Genomic DNA, 23,580 nt, shown 5'->3' with positions numbered 1-23,580 from the left:
TGCTCGGTTCCAGGAGGCAGAGTGTGACAGTGGAGTAAGCCATCAGTCAGTGCCCTCTGCCCCATTGTCTCTTATGGTCCTGCTGCCCTTAATGCTCTCACCCTGTTTCTAAGGAAATACTTGATACTTCACTTTCTTCTTAACTAAAAGTTGGGGTTTTCACTCTAACCTCTGGAACCCTTTAAAAGGAACCCTTTAAAAAGGAAGACGTATCTTTCTCCTTGTCCACTCAATAAAGAACTGCCCTTCCAATGTGATCTGTCAAGAATAATAAAACACTGGGTTTGTGGATGTAGGAGAAGCCAGATATTATTGAAGAAATCCCTCCTTGCAACAAGTGCTTAGCTTGCTTTTATTAGAGTGTAATTTCAATGAGGCTAGGAGGCTTTATGTATTTTGGTCTCTGATGACCCTCAGTGCCTTAAACAACTGGCACCCAATCACTACATGTTGTGTGACACTGCAGCACCTCAGGCCATGTTGTTAGAAAACACACTGGTTATGTAGAAAACAAACAGGTGTATGTAGGGATGGGATGGGCTAGTTAAAAGGATCTTAAAGTGCAGTTATAATGGAGAAGGGAGTGACCAGTTCTGCTCTGTGAAGTCCGTGGCAGCTCTAGGGAGCAGGTGACACTGGCACTGGGTGTTTAGGACAGGTGTCTTTTTGGGGCATTGGGACATCACAGGCAGAGGAATAACATGAATAGAAGCAGAGGTGTGTGACTTCATGTTGGGTCTGGAAAGCGGCTCACTACAACCTGGGTTTCTCCAGTCTTCCTCTACACCACTTGTCCATAATTTCCTACCTTTGTTGTTCATCCCTTCTTTTATGCTAAAGCCAACAGATATTTCTTGAGCATCAACAGATGTCAGCAGTAATTCCAGCCCCTGAGCATGCAGCAATGAGTGAGTGAAACAAAGCATCTGCTTTCATGAAGCTTACATTCCAGCGAAGAGAGACAGATGTGAAAGAGTAAACATGATAATGGATAATAAAAATTATTAAAAAGTAAACTAAGATGAGAGCACACAGTGTAATAGGGAGGATTATTTTAATCAGGGTGGTCAGCGAAAGGCTGGATGTGATGAAGATATATCAGTAGGAACCTGAGTGAAATGAAAGAGTGAGCTTTGGATGTCATTCTGTAGTTTTCTTTAGAATCCTTCTAGATATGGTCCTGTTAGCCCTGTAAAAACATGAAAAGAAAGAGATTCTCCAGTGGACTTCTGTGACCATTTCTATGAAAGGTCTGGCCCTATAAGCCCAAAGTGCACACGTAAAACACACTCAGAACTGTGTTAATATGATTGCTCCACCCAAGGTCCAAAAGCTCAGTGGTAGAACTGAGGCTAGGCTGAAGATGACATACACAAACAGCTTTGGACAGATGAGTGGAACCTGTTTCTTTGGTTCCCAAAGCAAAAGTCCACATTCTGTATGAGAGGCTGGTTGTGAAGCAGCTGGAAAATATCTGTCAACCACTGAATGGCATAGCCAAATAAGGAGTGGATTTTAAATGCCCTTTGGGAACAGTTATAAGAGCTTTCTATGAAAATATTTTGGGTGCAGTGATCACAAATGTCAGTTTGCCTCAACCTGATCTGTAGTGAGGATAAAAAAATTGCCTTTGATGGTTGAATTGTAAATATTTGTAGATTTAAAAAATATTTCTTCTTGTATGCTGTAAAGGGAGCCCCATTAAATAGAGTCAGTACTTCATCTTGGTGAAGAAGCCTGTTGCATATTAAATGTTTTATAGCTGAACTTTATTACATTCAAACTTCACAGAGACGTTTATGAACCTTATTGCATTCTGCTATGAAATAAGCCCTGAAATGTATTTCTGATTTTATGAAAGTGGAACTTATGGTATGGAACATTGAGAATGTTGTTGAATGCCAGAGTTCAAAGTTGTTTCACAAATGTTGATTTTTCTAGGGATCTTTGGAACCTTTAAAAAATGCTGATGACTTCTATGTCTTACATCTAACTTCTTTCCCCCTTTATTTTTGGAAAATGTGTATAGTTCCCTTAGTAGGAGAAATGTGTGGAGGCTGTGGTTTGTGCTATATCTGTGCCATGGCAAGAAGAGAGACCCTGTTTATTGCTAGAAGAGACATACAAGGAAAATACAAGGAGGAAAACATCATTTAATAGATAAACAGTCAAGCACAGCTTGACATTTTTCTAACTCCTTCAAGGACACACATTCTGGAAGGTCTGTGAATCAGTCTTTAGAACACATTTGGAGGATTAACTATTAACTTGCCTCAGTAGGGGGAATTTTTGCAATGTTGACCCATGGAAACTTCAACCTTCCTAAGTCTCATTCACCATAATTAATTCGTTCCACATTTACTGCATTCTTACTTTGCACCAGACACTGGTCGGACAATTGATAATCAAAAGAAGGGCACAGTTCTCAAAGTTTATGGTCTAGGCCAAAGGGTTATCAGTGAATTGTGTTTAGATCATTATCTGACTACAGATAAGAAAGATCCAATTTAGACAGGGTGTGGGAATTGAGAAGATCGAGGAGGATCATCCCAGAAGAATTCTGGTAGGAAGAAGTCCCTGCATTTGGTTTTCACCAATGGGTAAGAAATAGGCAGAAGATGTCAAAATTGTCTTTGTACACATTGCTTGGGCAGGTGGCAGGAAAGATATGCACATGTTCTGAGATCAGAAAGCAACAAGTTTATTAAAGAACTGCTTAGAAAAGTGGGACTCCGAATGAACACCTACTTCCCAATGGAATCAGCCATGCTAATCTTGGCCATTTAGTGACATAGTAATTCCATTATCTCACTGTGCTTATTTTTATTGTTGTGATGTGGTAATATTTTCATGGTGCCTATGATTTATGCATTCTTGTGTATATTAAATTATTTAATCTTCAAAGCAACCTAGTGAGATATTATCTCTTTATAGATGAAAAATGCATCAAAGAGACATGAAAGAACTTACCTAAGGTCACTTAATCAGAGTGTGGCTTTATTGGGAAGAAGCCCTTTCAATTTATGTTCTGACCTTAACGTTGTACCATAGGACCTTCTTGATAGTTTATTTTACCAATCATTTTATTATATATATTATTTAGTATGTATCTATGTGTTTATCTACTTTTATGTATTTATTCAAGGCTCATTAATTGAGCACATGTCATACTGCATACAGACTTTTTTCTAGGTTCTATGGTAATAGCAGTGAATAAAATAAATTATTTCGCATTACTACAAATGTTATTTAAAGACACTATGGTTAGAGAGAGACAGAAGGTAGGGGAATACATTTTAGATCATTATTTTAATTTTCTTGGTCTTGCAATATTTATAAAGGACTTGTTTCTTTTTGCGTATTCACTTAATTCAGTGAACAAATTATCACGTGAGACTCTTTTGTTACTTTCATCGATGTATAAGAAGTAAAGGGACCTCTGATCTGTCAAGAGACCATTTTGTGCCAGCCTCTTTCACAGATACTGTTTTATTAGTTTGTTTTATTAGATATTGTTTTATTATTGGATGCTGGTGGAGTCCATCAAAGCGCCAAGACTCTCTTTCTATGACACTTTTACTACTAGGAATGTGTACTGAGCACCTTCTTCCTCCCAGAGGCAGGAAACCAATCCCAGGATGACTCTGTTCAGCTACTTTGATGTCCTACCATTAGCTGACCATGCTAGCAGCAACCAGCAAAGGTGGCTGTCCTACAAACATATCCTTTCAAAGTTCCTTCCCTGTAGAGCCTAGTTCCCTTCCAAAACTTAAATGTTGGTATGAGTTCCTGGCCATTTATTAACATATGTCAGGGACGACAATAAATACTTAACAACCAGAGATATAGAACAACATGGCAAGCTACTAGACCCTTAACGAAATCTCAGTGTGGCCACACAAGTCTAGGACAAGTCCAGTCCTCATGTGTCTGCTTGGAAGCATTCACGCCGACAACACAGAGGCAGTGTCTTTTTGTCTATGAAAGCTTATCATCATTTATGTTCAATGGATACATATGATTATATGTACTGTTGGGAAGAGAGGGAGAGTGGCTGGGTGGTCCCAGTATTTATCATGGTCAAATTGTTTATTCAGTGTCAATTAAAATAGCAGACATAAACAACTAGGATGGAGATTTAGAGCTACCTCGTAGCTGTTCCCAAGTTGCCATGCTAAAGCATGGCATGAAACAGTTTTACTTGACATTTTAGAGAAAATCATAGCTGCTTTTGTACAAAACAAGTGCCAGGAGGTTAACCACAGAATCTCCCAATTTATTTCTCTCACATCTTCAAGAACATGAAAGAATCTCACAAATTGCAAAACTGTGGGACATAAATTTTCTTTTTGGGGTTGCTGTGAGATGGGATAAGATTTGAAGCTTACACCCCAGTAGTCGGGAAGCCAAGGTTTAGGACAACTTCAATTCTGTTGTGGGTGTTGTGTTGGGTCCTTTTCTACATCTATGGCTGTGTCTTTTGAAGAGGAAATCCATGAGGACAGGTCAGTGATCCAAAGAGTCTCATGTATTGCCAGTTTTTCTCATTTACAGCTCTTGTCATTTTCCAAGTGACTGATACACTGGCATTACTGCCCCTTCTCTTCCTCTAACCAGTTTAACTTGACAGAGACCTTCAATGAAGCTTGAAAGATCACAGGTTCAGTCTGAAGTCTGAAGTTGTTGGCAGTTGACACCATCATAGAAAATCCTTGTCACTGGTAATCTCTGGGGTACATGATCCAAGAGCTAGTGGACCCCTACCCCCATATCCTCTGATATGAAGCAGAAAGGGAAGATTTTCCTGGCTACTGGATCTAGAACTATTCCAAGAATTAGCTGCTTATTCTTGTCTTGGAATGATTCAAGTACTGTTCCTGGCTTATGAATGCACCCTGTTTGGGGGAGACTTTCTTAAGAGCACTTTTCCAAATAAATTGTCTGTTTTTTACATTTCACTGAATAAAGTCAGCACTTGTGTACTCTAACATGCTGTATAATATGGTGGTAAAAAGCTTGCTATATGGAATTAGACAACCCTGAATGTGAATTCAGTTTCCCCCATATTAACTGTGTGGGCTTAGGTTAGCTTCTTCAACAACCCAAGTCTTGTCTTTGACTTTTGTAAATGGGTATAATAATAGTACCTCCTTGATAAAGTTGTAGAATGTATGAGTATTCAATTCATGGAAGTTAAAATATGAGCATAGATTGAGAGCACTCTTAAGTACTCATGAATGCTGTGAGAATTAAGGAAGTTTAGTTGTTATAATCAACTAGGTCCCATGAAGCACAAGATGATTTTGGATTGGGAGTAAGGATAAAGGAGTGATTGACTTTTTTTTCATTTGAAAAAAATGCATATTTTGCAGTTGAAAAAATATTTCATGAACTAGATTGAAACTTCTGGCACGCAGTGTGAGCCAGCTCAGCTGAATGTCTGTTACATGGGGCTAGGCAGTGAGGGATGCTTTACAAAGCTCTTCTGTGTCAAGGTTGAGAATCAGCCATACGATACTCCCAGACATACCTTCCTAACCCACATGACTCATTGCTGTGCCAAGCATGGACAGTCTGTATATTTCTCTTTCCTGTTATTACACATTCCGTGCTGATTTTAGTGTAGAATGAACATTTTAATAACCTACGTGTTGAAAATTGAATTTAGTGATTCAAACTTTTAGGGACTCCTTTCTAATAGAGAGAATGAGATGAGAGAGAGAGAGGAGAGAGAGAGAGAGAGAGAGAGAGAGAGAGAGAGCACCGGAGCTACTTAGCAGTCTTAGAAGCAGTCTCTGAGCATCCATTGTTGGTGATAATCCACCTCAGAAGGAAGGCATGGCCACCTCAGGAACAGGTAACTGTGTGCATAGGTAAACCAGAGAACCACTGAATATATATTTAATACTTGCTGAAGAGTATCAATTTAGAACAAGCATGAAGAGTTAGAGAAGTTTGGTTGTGTTGAGTTTAGCAGTGTAAAAAACCTAATATTTTACAGAAACAGATCCTGACTTTGTGACAAAGGCTTTGTAGATGAAGAAGGGTGTCATTTGGACCTTTAAGAGTGGAACTGTATGATTTGATGGGGGAAGACATGGTTCTTTGGGGCTGTTAGCAGAATAAAATACCCTCTAAGGCAGCACCTACCTTGAAGGCAACAGCCATGCAGAGTCCAAGTAAAAGATTTCACAGCAGCTCTGAGAGTGACGGGTGAAGGTGGCATGGAGGTGAACGTGGCCTTGGTAGAGGGCAGAGACTTCATCATGTGAATTGAGAACTACAGAGGTAAGAGCAAAAAACAAGCATGTGAGTGAGAAGTGTTGAGTACGTATATGTTGAGTATGAGAAGTGGTGAGTATGAATTTGAGGGAGAATGAGAATTCAGTGAAGGTGAGAGAAGACCTCTACAGTATTTCCTTGGTATATGTTTTGTTGTGTCTATTGCAGATATACAGCATGTTAGGATGATGTACATCATGAAATGGTTAGTACAGTCAAGTACATTTTCCTATCCATGACTTTCCATTATTAATCTTTTTTTTTTTTAGGTAAGACCACTTAGAACTACTCACTTTCCCAATTTCTAGTCGACACCACAATATGATTAATTAGAGTTCTCCTGTTGTGCATTAGCTTTCTAGATGGATTTGTCCTGTGTATCTGCAAGTTTGTACCCTTTGACCTACCATCTCCCAGCTCCTCCTCCTCCCCACATCTGGTAACTACCCTTCTTGTATTCTAATTCCACTCTCTTTATGTATTCAGTATTTTTCAGAGTCTATATGTGAGACCATGCACTATATTTTTATATCTGGTTTATTTCACTTAGCATAATATCCTCCAAGTTCATTTATGATGTCAGAAATAGCAGGATTTCCTCTTTTCTAAAGCTTAGATATATCCCATTGTATAGCTGTGCCACACTGTCTTTGTGGATTCATCTGTTGTTGGACACTTAGGTTGCTTCCGTATCTTAGCTGTAGTGAATAATATGTCAATGAACATAGGAATGGAGATATTTCTATGGAGTACTGATTTCATTTCCTTTGGGAATGTAACTTTTCTGTTTTCATTGTCATAAGACTGAGACAGTCAGGTTATTGGCATGAAACAGATGGAACCCTAAAAATGAATGATTTAAGGAGAATTTAATAAAGAAGTGATTTTCAAAGTTGTGAGCAGAATGCAGAATAGGTGACTACGGGGGACAGGGAGTATTTTTACCCCAGCTTGAGGGAGAAGGAGTCACTGGAGGTAAGTGGAGAGTGTGGGCAGAAGCTCACTGACCAGGGGCTGCCAGGCAGGAGCAGGTGGAGAAGCCTGGAGAGTCCATATCTCCAGTTCTCATAACCATGGGGACACTGGTTTCTACTACAAGGATTTCTTCCTTGATTCTAAGGAAAAGGGAGAGAAGGCTACCCTTGTGGGATATTTATTTCAACCTCTCTCTGCAGCCATTGGAGGCGAACTTGAGCAACCACAGGAGAACTGTGATGTATTTGGTGAAAGTAAGGATGGTGCCTGAGACGCAAAACTCACTAGCGCAGTGAATGGCCCTACTGCTCGTCGCCACAGAACTGTCTGCATGTCTGGTTTATTACCTATCACTTTTTCCTTTGCTCATGTTAGGGGTGCCCACGGAAACCACATAACCCCAGATATACCTAATCATTTTGCTTTAAATATCACCATTTGTGAGCCCCTGGGTTTCATACTCAGTACCACAAAAAATCCATACTATTAAAATATGAAAACATAAGCATAACCCAAAAGAAGCAGAGACTTTCAGATAGCCTCTTCCTCAACAGGAGCTTGGCCCAGCAATTTTTGCTGCACCCCCTTGTTCTTGGTGAAATCTAAAATAAAGACCATAAGTCAGCAGCTCTCGCTATATATTAAAGAAAACAAAATCAAATTTTGAGATGAAAGAACCTTTCCATGTCAGTGTAGTGTGAGGTGGTGATCTTAAAAATTGTAGTCCTAGAGCCACACTGGTGTGGGTTTGGGTCTTGGCTCTCTTTCTAGTTATGTGGTGTGGGGAATCTGCTCTGTCTCCCTAATACTCTTATTTTCATCAATAAAATGGAATTGTTTCGAGAATTAAATATGATATTTAAAGTGCTGAGCATGCTATCTGGTACATTCCAAGTACTTAATAAATATTATCCATTCTTCTTATTATTATTGGAAGTCATTTTCTGTATCAATGTCTGCTTAAGAAATGTCTTTCTTGCTTAGATTCTGAGGTTATAAAACTTGCCTGTCCCAGTTGCAATATATGTTCTGGCATTCTTTCTGCAATCCCTGACCCCCTCCCAACTAGGCTCTGGTCTTCTCTGCAGAATAGTTTCACGGACCCAACCACCTGTAAGCCGAACAGTAAGCATCTCCTGTTCAGCTTGGCTCTTTGCTTGACACCAACCTACTGCTGGTGGGTGCCTGGCTTTTAAAGTGAAAGATCTTTTCAAATGATAATAAACTTCCAATTACCCACTGGTGCCTTAAAATTATTAGGCCTGCTACAGTGAACAAACTGTCCTTGTTAGTTATTTCCAAGGGCAATACTTTTTAAAAAAATGAAATTTCTGTCCTTTTTTCATATTTATTTTTCATTTTGGATTTAAGAGAAAAATTCATGGGCCCCTGTTTCTTAAGGAAGCTGTTGCTTCGATGTTTACCACAGAGATTTTTTGCTATGACTTCAGTGTACTTAAGTGGTTTTAATCGGGTCAACCCTTCCCTTTTTTTTCTGTCCCCAGGAAAAGTGATGACAATATAATTCAATCAGACAAGAACCTCTCATCATGTCATCACAAGCAGGTTCATGTTTAATTGTAGAACAGATTTTCTTTCATAAATCTTATCTTGGAAATGTTGAAATTTGTTTTCAGTCCTGGTTCTATATTCTCCTTTCTTTAGCTAGCATATGTATGTTTTTAATGTTACCAAATCTTTTATTCCATCACTTTGTAGTTTATAGCACTTGATCTGTATCTGGGTTTCTTAAAAAAAAATCCTTGTCTTTCCTTCTCTTTAATGGGTGAGGAAACAACACAAGCAAAAACAAAATCGGAACACCCAGACATCCGTGTCAGTGAGAGAGGAGAGGATCTCTGGTTGGTCCCTGTCTCCTAGGACTTAGCAGCCACACAGACCTAAACCTTAGAGTAGCCTGGGCTTGGCATGGACCAGCACATGCAAGGCTGCCAGCCAGCGTGCTGCTTCTGCTGCTGAGCATGTGGTTGCCTTCTCTCCCACTAATGACCTGAGGAAGGTCTTTCAGATGCCTTTACCCTGACATGGTTCTTCAAAAAATTAATGCTTTAACCTTCCGTGCCCATGTTTTGGTCAGTACCAGAGATGGAAACTAGAGCCTTTACACTGATCTATATCCCCAGACCTTTTTTAGTTTTAGACAAGATCTCCTAAGTCCCTAAAATACCCAGGCTGGGCTTGAACTTACAATCTTCCTCCATCAGCCTCTAGAAAACTGGGATTTTAGGCATACACCACCACACCTGGCACATAGCCTTCTAAACTTAGTTTTTCTCTGTTACTACCTAGACATATTTCTCTTCCTATCAGTCCTTTTCTCCATAGGATCTGGCCCAGGTAGTTAAGAAATCTTAATGCTTCTATTGGGGTTCCAGGAGACAGGGGAAAATGTTGCTTCTTCTCTCTCTATAAACAGAATTGCACTGTCCTGTGTTACAGCTTGTGTCTAGATTGCCCCCCCCACCCCTCCGCCAGCCTCATGAGGTCATAGTTGGGGCTTTTCAGAAGTGGCTGGATCTAGAGTGTGTGATGCTGGTATCAGGGGTGTGTGATTACTGAATTAGTCCACTGACTGGTTTGGGATGGTTCTGGGTGTGGTTAATGGGAAGGCCCACTCTGGCTGTGCATGCTACTTGCCCTAAGGGCATGCACCCTGGATAAAATATAGGGACAGAAAGAGGGCTGCTGTTGTCATTGCTGCTGCTTCCTGGTTACTTCACCTCTTCCTGCCTTGCTGCCTTGCTGCCTTCTGCTTTCTGCCTTCATGAGCTGTTTCTTCTCTGCCATGCCACCCTGCCTTGGAGCCAGGATACTATGACCTAAATCCCTTACAATACACGCCTTTCCTCCTTTAACCTTTTTTTTTGTGTGTGGTACCGGGGATCGAACTCAGGACTTTACGCTTGCGAGGCAGGTGCGGCACCACTGAGCTAAATCCCGGACTCCTCCTTTAACTTTGAGTGTCAGATACTTTGTCTCAGCAATGAGAAAAGTAACTAAGACATCCGAACACCTCCTAACTATCTAATTTTCCTGCTCTTCATACCCAACAGAAATTGGAGTTCTTGGGAGATGAACGAAGTACTGGTTAGGGAACTTTGAGAGCACAAGGTGGTGTGAGGACTCAGGGTATTTATTCCCACTCAGAAGTATGAAAGTAGAGGTAAAACGATGCTGTGAATACTGTGAAGCATGGCAGCATGCCCATGTGCTCAGCAGCTCCTCCTGCAAGCCATTTCCCTGTCTCCCTGACATCTACAAGATGGGAAATGTAGAACTCTGTCACACAAGTTCTCTTTCCCCAACTCTGCTCTCTGCTTTTTCTCCTTAGGCTCTGTCTTAGTACATTCATGCTGCTATAATAAAATATCAAAGACTAGGTAATTTATAAACAACAGAAATTTTTTTCTCACAATTCCAGAGACTGGGAAACACTCATTCCTGGCAGGTTTGGTGTCAGTTGAGGACCTTACCTCTGCTTCCAAGCTAATGCCTGTTGGTGCAGCCTCTATGGGAGACAAACACTGTCCTTCCATGGTAGAGGGAGGAAGGGCAAAATGACTAGCTAGTTCCACTGAACCTGTCTCCAGGAGCAGTAATTTGTGAGGATTACTAATTACCTCCTAAAGGCCCACCTCTTAATGCATTGGTGACTAATGTTCAGAAAAGGTGTTTTGGGGACACATTCAGGTCCCAGTAGCTCCCCTTCTGATTACTTCGTAAGGGTTACATCTTTAATTTTTTTCTCTTGATATATATTTTTGTGGAATCATTTATTTTCAAATTTTACCTGTACTTCTATGACTTTCTACATTATATGGACCGTGCACTGACAACCTAAATTCAACATTTCAAAGTCATGACTCTTCAATTTTCCTCCGTATTTGTGTTTTTCCCCTATTCTTTATTTGTGAAGGGCACGACCACTTCAGCTTCCAGATTTAAAACTTCACAAACACCCTAGATGAGTCTCTTCCCCTCTATCCTCACTGAATCCACTTAATAATTTAATTTTGTATACCATTTCATTAGTCATTTTATATATGTCTTTGCTTTTAATTTTAAAATAGTTTTAGATTTTTTTCTTATAAAAGCCATTTTTGTATACATTGAAAGAAATAGAACCAAAAATATAGAAAGCACAGAGAAAAGAATGTCATGTAATTTTACTACAGAGAGAAACTGCTCTTTGTAAATTTTTTATCTATTTCATGTGTGTTTTTCTATATGTATATGTAATAAAAAGATACAATATGGTTTGTAGTTACCGTACTATTCAGCAAAAATTGTAAACATTTTAATATTACTAAATGATTTTTGTTGTATAACTTTTAGCAAGTAAATGTATTGCAATTTATGTAACTAGTCACCTAATACTGTGAATTTATTAGGATTTTTACTATTAAAATAATATAAAATTATTATAAAATTGTAATTGTTATTATTATGATTATTATAAAATAACATAAAAAACACATATAGGAAATTACTAGATAATTTTACTCCATATGCACTAAAGCTTTTATATATGATCAATAATACGAATGAAATGAAAATAGAATGACAGACTGGAAACAGATATAAAAACATATAATCAAAAAACAGGTAATAAAGATAACATATAACACTCCATATAATACAGTGTGTCTACAGATAAATGAGAAAGATCAAAAGAAGAAAATAACTAAAAAAGAGTAAACAGATGCCCAGTGAACAAGAAAATGATATAGGTAAGAAATGATGTCTCCTTGTTTTCAAGTCCACTAACATGAAACATTAACATAATCATATAAAGATATTTAGCTAATACAAAAGATACACAAGCGTTTTTGAAACCCAAACACCCAGAGGTGATCCTTGCTAACATTCTATTTTATGTCTTTTCTATATTTATCTAATCAAAGCAAAAACTTTCATTTCCCCAAAGTTATAACTATAGTAACAAAGTAAAATACAAAATAAAAATGGAGGTGGAGTCTTTAAAATTGTCAATTAATGACAGGGAAAAAAATTCAAGTAGGATTAGTGAAAATAATGTCAGACAAAGTGGAATTTAGGGCAAGAAGTAATGGCATTAAACAAAATTCAAAATTCTTTTGAAAAAGGTACTGCATGATTTCATTCCTGATTTTAAAAAAATTACTTTTATTTGCTTGATCAACTTTATTCCTCATTAGAATTGCAGCTATTTTAAAATTATATTCTAGTTCATAATACAATGATTTTTGGAGCACTTTTTTTTTTAGACGAAATGTTTTTTGATGACTTTCTATTCTCTTACCCTCTATGACAAAATAATATTTTTCCCTTTATCTTGCTAACCATTCCTTTTCCTCTTTTCTACTTTTATTCTTCTCTCTCCCAACTTTAAATAAATTTTAAGATCTTGAAAGTTCAACCCTAAGATTTTCTCTCTTCCTAGCCTATACCCTTACTCAGGAGATTTGAGCCACAACTCATTACTATGTCTGGGCCTGGAAAGGTGGTGAAGTCTCTGATTCGGACTTGGGGAGGCAGAGGCAGGAGGATTGCAAGTTTGAGTCATGCCTGGCCAACTTGATGGGATCTTGTCTCAAAATTTAAAAATAAATAAAAAAGGGGCTGGCAATGTAGCTTGTGAAGGCTCTTGACTTTTTGTTTATTGTATCACAACTGATACATAATATAGTCAATATTTAATGTGGCAAAGTGTATCTTATTGTCCTTTTAATATTTGCAGAACCCATATTGATTCCCCTTCTATTAATAACTGATATTAGCCATTTGCTCCTTGGATCATTTTCCTGGTCAGTCTACACTTGATCTTAACCTAAAGGTCGAGAAGCAATCCTGATCAGTCTGAAGAGTACATTGGTTTTATTTTTCTTCCAATGTTCCAGGTTTTGGTTCAATTATTTTCTCTATTGTTTTTCTGTTTTATGCTTCATTGATTTTTGTTCTTTTCATTACTATTGTTTCTGCTTACTTTGGGCTTAATTTGCTTTTCTTTTTTCTAGCTGTTAATCTGGAATCTCCTGTCATTAATTTGACAATTTATTTCTTCCTGTTTTAAAATATTTAATGTTAGGCAGTTCCTTTTGAAACACTGTTTTGGTTGAATAATATCTTTTTATTTTCAACCAAAAATTAGAAAATATTTGTTAGTTTTCTATATGATTTATTTTTTGACTCATATGTTACTTAATGTATTGCTTAATTTCCAATATGAGAGATATTTTAGATGTCTTCTGTTTTTTTCTTGTCTAATTTCATTTTGTTCAGAAAACATTTTGTATAATTTAATCCTTTCAAATTAGTTGATGATTGTTGAAATTAGATCCTGTGATGTATTTTCTTTAAATTGTTTAAATTAGGTCACATGATCAACATCAAGGAATGATCCCAATGTGTATTCTACATTGTTGGTTGTCAGATCAAATTGGCTGGCAGCAAGCAGAAGCAAAGAAGCAGGACTGGAAAGTATAGAAATTAAAGTAACAGAGGACAGAAAAACAACAGAGAAAAATTAGTGAAGACAAAGGTAGAACACTGGAATGATAAATAAAACTGATGAACCCTCTAGTCAGACTGATCAAGAAAAATAATAGAAGACACAAATAACTAATATCAGTTATTGAAAGAGGAGGAATAACTATGGATCCTACAGATATTAAAGGATAAGAGATTTTGAAGTACTTTTATGCCAATAATTTTTCAAGACTGCTGTAGTCTTGCTGATTTTCTTTTGGTGTGTTCTATCAGTTAACTGCTCAGAAAGGAATCTGAAATCTGGGTCTAAATTCATAAAGAATTTAGTTCTTGCTTCTCATGACAGAAGAGTTCTAAACTCTTCTTTCTTTTCTTGTGTTGGGAATTGAACCCAGGGCCTTATGCATGCTAGGCAAGCACTCTAACATTGAACTTTATGCCCAGCTCTATTTTATTTTTTTTTACTATTTCATTTAATTTCAGTGGCACTAGGGATTGACCCCAGGGTGAGTGTTTGCATTGAGCTATAGCCACAAATTTTTTTTTTATTTTTTATTTTTATTATGAGTCTCTGAGTTCCCCAGGCTGGGCTTGAACTTGTGTTTCTCCTGCTTCAGCCTCTCGGAGTTTAGGCATTATAGGTGTGTGCCACCATGCCCAGCTATTTTATTTTTGAGAAAAGGTCTTGCTAAGTTATCCAGCCTAGTTTCAAACTCAGGATCTTCCTGCCTCAGCCTCCCAAGTAGCTGAGCCATGCATTATAATATCCAGTCTAAAGTAGTTTACTCCTCCCAGGGCTGGTTCTCAGATCTTCTGCCCTATCTCAGTCTTTTTCTTTTTTTCTTTTTTTGTTAGTCCCCAGTGAAAGCTCATGGGGAAAATACATTGGCAAGTGAATGTGAACATTCTTTATACCTGGTTCCCTCATGGATTCTAATCTGTCATGGTAGGCTACATTGGTCCTGTAAGGTTTTATTAAGGGTCAGTTCTTTTCTTCTTACTTACTTGCATGGCATCCATTTCTTTTTCTCATACTATACCGTACATGAAAGAATTTGTGTGTCCCAGTTCCTTTCACAAGGAATAGTCACAATGTGGAAATCAGATAACCAGGTTGTCTTGGAAACACTTTGAGATGGGTTGAAAAAAATTTAGAAATTTGTAGGTTACCTTTTTTTTTCTTGTTGTGAGGTTGAGATGGCATTCCTTGTGCTTTTCTCTATCAAGTGAAAGTGAAATTCAACTTTTAATGCATCTCACATAGAATTTTAATCAGCCCTTCAAGCCACTTACAAAGGTTTCTGATTCAATCAGTTTCTAAGTTTTGCTCCTATGAATTGTCTTGCTTCTCAAATTCCTCTTTCTGGTTTATGATTTAGCATTAAGGTCTCCTAAACATTTCCTTGTGTTTCTGCCTTTCCAAATTTTGTTTTGTTGCTTTTTAAATCCAATTCTTTTTGTCTGGGGTCAGGGGGCACTCTGAAAAGCTTATCTTCTTCATGCTGATTGTCCAGCTTCATTTCCTCTCTACCGGTGAAAGTTGTCAGGATCTATTTCTAAACCAAGGTCTCTAGATGTTTTTCTTCTCGTTTTTAGATTTTTCACGGTTTTTATATTCTAACATTAATTCATTTTTATTATCCTAACAATATTCTTATGAGATTATAGTACAAAAAATTGCAGTACATAATTTTTATATTTTCTAAATGAATGGCTAGGATATTTTAGTTTTTTCTGAGTGGGATGTGTTGTTTTTCAAATTCCACTTTTGATTTCTGTAGATTTGCCATTTCAATATCATTTAAATTTTCTCCAAGTTAGTACTGATTCCTTCATTGTCTTATAATTCTCCTGTATCCTTTTACACTATTTTTTCTTTTATGATCTTTTTCCTTGGCAACATTTCACAGATTTATATAGGACAAATAAACTATTTTATTGATGATCACCTTCATTAGAATAACATGTTATTATCTACCATTTCCTCAAAAGTCTCCCAAAGCAATAACTTTTAACCTTTAATTTAAAAGCTTTGACTTAAAAAATTCTGTTTAAAGAAACATTTAAAAGTTGCCTAAAGAGAATTTAAATTAGTCTTTTAATACAAAATTTCTCTGTTATGGTTGCAGATAGAGCTCAGTGATAGAGCACTTGCCTAGCACAAGCTAGGCCCTGGGTTTAATCCCCAGTTGGTATTAAAAAAAAAGATTTCTCTGTTGATTATATATTCAAATTATACTATAAAATAAAGAATTTTTAATAGAAAACAATATATTTATTTCAAAAGTATATAGTCAGAATTATACTCCTTTTTGTTTTTCAGGAAGCTATTGAAATGAATCACAACAGATCATGACTATTTCAGAGACACAATTTATTTCACAACAGGTTTAGTTTCAGTGTTTGTGGAGTAGATGGACAGTGCCATGAGAGACTGATTGCTAGATTTTCATATGGGAGTCAGTTCACACACACTGATGAAAGAATGGCCCCGACACTGAGTTCTGTGAATTTTAATAAGACAGTTTCATACGTAATTTCTTTTTGTGATGCCTGTAAGTTGATTTCATCATTGTATACTTTTTTTCCTTTTCAAGTATCTTTTCAGATCTTTCCAAATTTGGACAGTATCTACTGCAAATAAATATTTATAGTAATTTGCTTAAGACCACAGGAATTAAATTTGGAATTCAAAGACTTTCTAAAGGCAGGATTTAGCTTCATGGAGCAGAGTAGTGGTCTGGGGAGGGAGAAAGGAATCACCCACTAAGGGGCTGAGCACAGGCTACAGGGAGCACAGCAGGTTGACAGTGACAGGGAACTGGACTCCAGGGCTAACATCAGCAGATCTTTCAGCCTCACTGGTCTGTGGCTATGTACACCGCTGAGCAAAGGAGGTGAAGTCAGCGTGCAGAGTCCACTGAAGGACCCCCCAGGCATCTGAGAATCTTAGATGGAACTGTTTTACATAATAGAATAATAGCGATGCATTAACAGAATCCATGTGCTGCTGTTCATTTTCATGCATGGTGACATAAGAAGCTGGCAGTCAGGCAGTGGTGGGCTTAAATGATGCTTTTGGACATCAGAGCTTGCTCAGCATGGTCAGAATTCCTTCATCATGTGGCAAAGGCAGAGCTGATCAAAATACCTTGGGGTAGCCGCTGCCTCCGCCACAATACTCCCCATCTTCATGCCGCTCAGACTCTAATTCCAGACTTATCTGGTCTTTTGATTTTGCCGCGATGGAAGCAGGAATTTCCTGAATAAACCTGTACGGAAAGAAACAGAATGACTGTGTCTGGGCTTAACAAGATGATGCCAGGTACAGGATAAAAAGGCCAATGATGAGGCCAGGCTGGCACGTACCTGATTCTGTAGCTGTATATCTTGGAATTTCTAGGATCACCCTACTTTTAATAATCTGTACCATTAAGCACTTATAATGTTCTGGGAATTCTGTCATCTTATAAGTACTAGGAATTAACTTCACTGTGACTAATCTGTGAATTATTGAGTTATTAAAATTTGTAATTATTACAATAAAATATATAGTTCACCAAATATTAAGAGCAACAATAGAAAAAGATATGCTATGGAAATACTGCAGTAAGTCACAAGACTGCACCTCAGGACCACTCTATATTCAACAACATATCATGATTTTCTGTGCATAAACCCGTGTTATTCCAGGCAACTGCATCACGAAGCCAAGTGACTGGCTGTGAAAAAGAGAGTTGTTGCTCTCTTCCAGCTTCTGTTACATGCAGTCACTTTCCTTCTCTCCCAAGTTGTTAACATTTATAATTGAGCTGCACTTGACATTTATTTTATTGTGAAGAATAGGACTTTGAAAGGTAGGAAAAACACTCATGCTTTGAATAAGGCTTTGTAACAAAACAAAATGAAAACAAACAAAACTTCTTATAGGGAAAAATGGCAAATCCACACATATGTTTTGTATATAAATGAATTATTTAGAATGGGGATTTAACATTCTCATATAAGTCAAAGATAGCAGCAATTAAATTTTAATAATCTCTATAGTTTCTTTTTTTTTTTTTTGGTACTGGGGATCAAACTCAGGTCCTTGTGCTTGTGCAGCAGGCAGCAAAACCACTGAGCTAAGTCCCCGGCCCCTCTCTATAGTTTCTTATGCTTTATTAGAGACAGTTTGTCCTAGGTCTAGGATAATAGGAGAGTAATATCGTGACATTAAGTATAATTATTCTTAGATTTTACTTCTCTGTCTCTCAACTAATTTCATATACTTAAAATTGTACTTTAATCATCTTGAAATAAAATCAGAGGAAATAAAATTATGCTAATAACATCTTATTAAAATATGGCATATAGTATTCATTTATATGATTAGCAATGATAAAAATATAATTCTCAAATTTTGTGAAGGTAGGGTAAAATTAGTAGGGTAGGGTACATAATCAAGATTAGAAATGTCCACAACCACTGTGCAAGGAATTTCAAAATAGGTGTTAAAAGCCTCTATGTTTTCATATCTTCCAGATAAATTCCTTCTTTTCCTGAATATCATGTTGAGGAAGTGATTACATACATGAATAAATATAAATGTGTTCAGAAACATTCATTGGTCAATTATTTAAGTTTAGAAAAGGTAGACATGCTGTTCAAAACTGGGGAACAAATATTAAATAAATTTCACTGGGTTTAATCATATCAAATTGCCATTTTAATCTTTGATAATATTTTTATCTTGACACAGTATTTATATCTGCAATTTCATTTGGGTCAATCTAATTGGATAAGTATACAATGGAAAATTATGTGGCCACTAAATATCAGTTACAAAGATTGTTTTTAGTGATGTACATAGATGCTCATAATTTAGTTCAATGTGTAGGATATAAAATCTCTCAGTATGCTTTCAAACACACACACACACACACACACACACGATCTGTAGTCATCTTTGGGTGGTAGAATTTTTTTCCTTTTATATATTGAACAGGACAGTGTAACTTTTATAATAAGGAAGTGGGTAATTCTTTAACAATACATTGCTATAAACTATTATTTTCCAAATAAAGAATAAGTAACTCTTATTTTCATTCTCATGGAACTTCCAAAATTCACCAACTCTTGACTTGTGAGATCCATTGTGAGGGGAAAATGGAATAAGGGGGAATGTCTGGAGGGATTTACTAGTGCAGCTGAGAAGGAAGTCCCAGGGCCAGTGCTGGGAGGTCACAGAACTTCCTAAGAAAGAATTGCTACTTCTGCCTTCTAAGATGACCACTGACACTGAGGGGGAGCATGTGGTAGTAAATGCCGGAGATAGTCGTGAAGCTTGCTAGCCCATTGGGTTGTGTTATAGAATGGCCTCCCTGCAATACTTACTCCTGAACTACATATGGAATTGATAAAGTACACCTGAGGAGAAGCCAGCTAAACCGAATCATGCTCTTTGATTGTCAGAGTGAATACTGGAAAGCTGGTACCCACCCTCCATTGAAAAGAACAACAACAACAAAAACAAAAACAAAAAACAGTAGTGAGGAAGGAAGACTCACTAAATAAAGACCGAAAGGATATTCCTTATATGAAAAGTATTCAATTGCAAGCCCATTTCTGATTTGCTGATTTTCTCCTCCTAGATGCTTAAAAAAATCAAGAATCATGTGGGCATTAAGATGAGTTTTGTCTTTTGATTCAGATTTTTTCTGTATATTTCCTGGCTTACCCAGGAAAGGCAACACCTATTTTTACATGGTATTTTGACATTATGTGATTCTGGCTCCAAAGGCCATAATCACCATTCTGGTCATTTTTGAATAAAAAAAGAATCAAGGTATATGATGTACATGTAAATATCCCCCAAGATGATTATAAATGGCATGTACTACAAATGTGTACTAATAAAACATTTTAAAACATAATTTCAGTATGTTTCTCTGAAAGGACCAAAAATCATTTTAATTATCCTACTAAGATTTCTAATACTTTTATTTAGGCAAATAGTGTTGCCAAAACGATTTTTAAAACAACCCTCCCGATGTATTTTTGAGTTGGAAACCTAAATATTTTTGAACTGTAGAATCCTGGAATGCTAGAGGAGATTCTAAATAATGGTGAGTTTACAGTCGTAGGAAAAGCATGCACTTAATTTCTTCAGGGAAGTGTGGAGTAAGAGCTACTATTGCTGACTTTTGGCACAGTTAGAGCTAACATCTAAGTTTGTTTCTTGAAATGAGATTTTTTTCACACTAGTGCAGCCTTAGAGAAAAATAACATTTATTTTCAATTTATTTGGCATAAGGTTTCCTTCCTTTGCTTTCAGCCTTTAAACACACCAGCACAATTTTCTCTCCTGCCATGGGGGCTGGGGCATGTAAGGACAAGGTGTTTGTATTGGACTTAAATGTGGCCTTTTTGCTTAGTAGCTTAGAAAGTTATTCAAATAAGTCCAAAGTCATAGCTTTATCCCTACATGGAACTTCAATTTTCCCCATTGTTTGTCCTTGAAGAAGACTCCAAAGGAAGTGAAAATGGAACAAATAAAGTTTGATTGAAGAAGAGAGCCATGAATGCACAAATTAAAAACTGTTGCTTTAAAATTTTTTTCATTGGTTTATGCAATTTATTGAAGAAAAATGAATCAAACACTAGCAGAGCTATTAGTTGATCACTCATCCATTGACAACTTGCATCATTTACTCAGTGCTATATTAAACAGTGTTTTGGAAGATAGATTAACTAAAAGCTCCAAGCCTCCTAATAATTTAAATGAAAATTACAAAATGTTTTGAGACCCTATTTTGGAATACAAAGGGTGTTTGGGTTCCAATTTCCATTCTCTGTAGAACGAGAACAGGTCATTCCTTTATTGACATGCATAAAATACATCACATTTTCTGTTCGGCCGATGCTATAAATTCAATACCAATTCTCCAGCCACATCAGTTATGAGCATAAAGTATATCATGTAACCTCAAATCTCTAACAGTGGAAGGCTTAAGAAGAATGGATGCTGCTAGAATAATGCTGCTTCCTTGCCATGACAACTGAGAATCCATCTCCCCTCGCTGAGCTGGCTTCTTCAGCAGTTGGAGCTGTGAGAAATGGTTTAGTCCCATCACCAAGTTAGAGTGAAGACACTGACCACATAATACACATGCTCCATTTTTAAAAAAAATTCTCAATCTTGGGCAACTGTTCTCTTGTAACTACTTTACAGTTTCTAAAAGCAGGTATTGTCCAAAGCTGGAAGAGCTTAAGTCTTCTCAGATGAGCATATGAATGAATGGAGGGAGGTAAACAAAAAACAAAATTAAAAAAGATGAGGTCTGATAAGGGAGCAGCCAGATAAGAAAAATCAAAAAAGGAACAGTAATTTAAAGTTTATTCCAGCTATAATGCAGATTATTCTGATTTTAAGGTAGCATTTCATGGCATACTTCTGAGTCCATTCTCAAGATATTCTGTTGTACTTGTTTCTGTCTGTTTTATAGATCCATGCAAGCTCTGGCACTAGGAGGTCATCAGGGTTTGGATCACATAGCACTGAACAAATGGATAAAAAATCTTTAGAAATAGGTAAAGTAGGAGACCACTGTAATCTTAGGATATCGAGACAAATGCTCCCTTCACTGTTAATATTTGGATGATAAATTCTTGTAAATGCAACCTTGGGTGGTTTGAAGGGGTAGGCTGTAGGGAAATGAATTGTCAAAAAGAATACACCACTTTAATATGGGCTGTCATTAGGTCCCATAATTGTGGCTTGCCAATAGAACATGTCATCCCCAACTGGGCCTGCAGAACATTGTGCCGGAGGGTCCTGGGCCAAATCACTAAGTTTCTTATTAATCTGCTTCAGCGCCATGGTCTGTGCTATCCCGGCCCTCGGTGTCTGCGGCCTTAAAAAATTAAAAGGTGCTGCTTTGAGTATGGTCTGGTGATTAGGGAGATCCAAGTTGGTCAGGAACAGCTAGACAATGCCTGGGGAGAGAATCAAAAGAGTGGGGTGGCCACTGTCACAAATAGATGGATCAACTAGACAAAAAATAAGTAATGAAATACTAGAACTGAATCAAACTCTTGAAAAAATGAACTTAACAGATGTTGACAGAGTCTTCCACCCCACAAAATCAGAATACACATTCTTCTCAGCTGCACATGGGTCATTCTCCAAAATAGACCACACACTCACACATAGAACATGTTTAAGTAAGTGCAAAGGAATTGAAGTTATCCCCTGTATATTATCAGACCATAGTGCGATGAAATTGGAGATCCATAGCAAAAGAAACTCAAAAAATTTCATAAACACATGGAAATAGAACAACACACTTCTGAATAACCAATGGGTCACAGAGGAAATTAAAGAAGAAATCAGACAGTTCCTTCAATTAAATGACAATGACAATACAAGATATCAGAATCTATGGGACACAATGAAAGCAGTCTTACGAGGGAAATTCCTAGCAGTGAATATGCACATTAGGAAAACAGAGTGAGCCCAATTAAACAACCTGATGCTGCACCTCAAGCTTCTAGAAAAAGAAGAACAGGACAACCCCAGAGCTCATACAAGGGAGGAAATTATAAAGATCAGAGGAGAAATCAATGCAATGGAGACTAAGAGAATGATACAAAAAAATCAATGAAGCCAAGAGTTGGTTCTTCGAAAGAATCAACAAAATTGACAAACGCTTAGCCAACCTTGTCAGAAAAAGGAAAGAAAAGGCCCAAATCCATGTAATTAGGAATGAAAAGGGTGAAATTACAACAGACCCAGCAGAAATCCAGAGGATCATCAATACCTACTCCCAGAACCTATACGCCAATAAGATGGACAACACAGAAGAAATGGACAGATTCCTAGATACATATGCATTACCAAAGTTGAACGAAGAAGAACCTAAAAATTCTGAACAACCAAATATCAACCAAAGAAATTGAAAATGTAATTAAAAGCATATCAACTAAGAAAAGCCCAGGCCCTGATGGCTTCACTGCTGAATTCTACAAGACATTTAGAGAGGAACTTCTGCCACTACTGTTTAAACTCTTCAATGAAATTGAAAGGGAAGCAATACTCCTGAATTCATTCCTGGAAGCAAGCATCACCTTGATCCCCAAAGCAGAGAAAGACCCAACCGAAAAGGAGAACTATAGGCCAATCTCACTAATGAACATAGACGCAAAAATCCTTAATAAGATAATGGGAAACAGAATGGAGAAGATCATCAAGATCATACACCTTGATCAAGTGGGATTCATCCCAGGGATGCAGGGATGGTTCAATATACGAAAATCAATCAATGTAATGCACTATATCAATAGAGCCAAGGACAAAAACCATATGATTATCTCCATAGACGCAGAAAAAGCATTTGACTAAATTCAACATGCATTTATGATAAAAACCCTACAAAACATTGGAATAGACAGTCTCTACCTCAAACTGATAAAAACCATCTATGAAAAACCAACTGCCAATATCATACTAAATGGTCAAAAACTGAAATCCTTCACACTAAAATCAGGAACAAGACAAGGATGTCCACTATCACCACTCCTGTTCAATACAGTTCTGGAAACATTAGCCATGGCAATTAGACAAGAAAAAGAAATAAAAGGAATAAAGACAGGAAATGAAGAAGTCAAATTGTCATTATTTGCAGATGACATGATACTCTATATAGAAGACCCCAAGAACTCCACCAAAAGTCTTCTAGACTTAATAACCAAATTCAGTCAAGGAGCTGGATGCAAGGTTAACACACAAAAATCAATAGCTTTCCTCTACATGAATGACAGACTCACTGAGAGAGAAATAGGACAAATAATTCC

The 23,580-nt window shown here is 37.2% G+C and overlaps 1 pseudogene; it reads right to left on the bottom strand.

The window, feature by feature from the left end:
- Positions 1-21,097: 21,097 nt before the first annotated feature.
- Positions 21,098-21,832, bottom strand: LOC101712221 (ubiquitin-conjugating enzyme E2 D3 pseudogene; annotated as a pseudogene).
- Positions 21,833-23,580: the final 1,748 nt, after the last annotated feature.

Source organism: Heterocephalus glaber, unplaced genomic scaffold (genome assembly GCF_053883595.1).
Source record: "Heterocephalus glaber isolate CG9 unplaced genomic scaffold, H.glaber_assembly_v1.0 deba00000809, whole genome shotgun sequence".
NCBI lineage: Eukaryota > Metazoa > Chordata > Mammalia > Rodentia > Bathyergidae > Heterocephalus > Heterocephalus glaber.
Note: the sequence above shows the minus strand (reverse complement) of the source record. Positions and strands in the feature narration are given on the sequence as shown.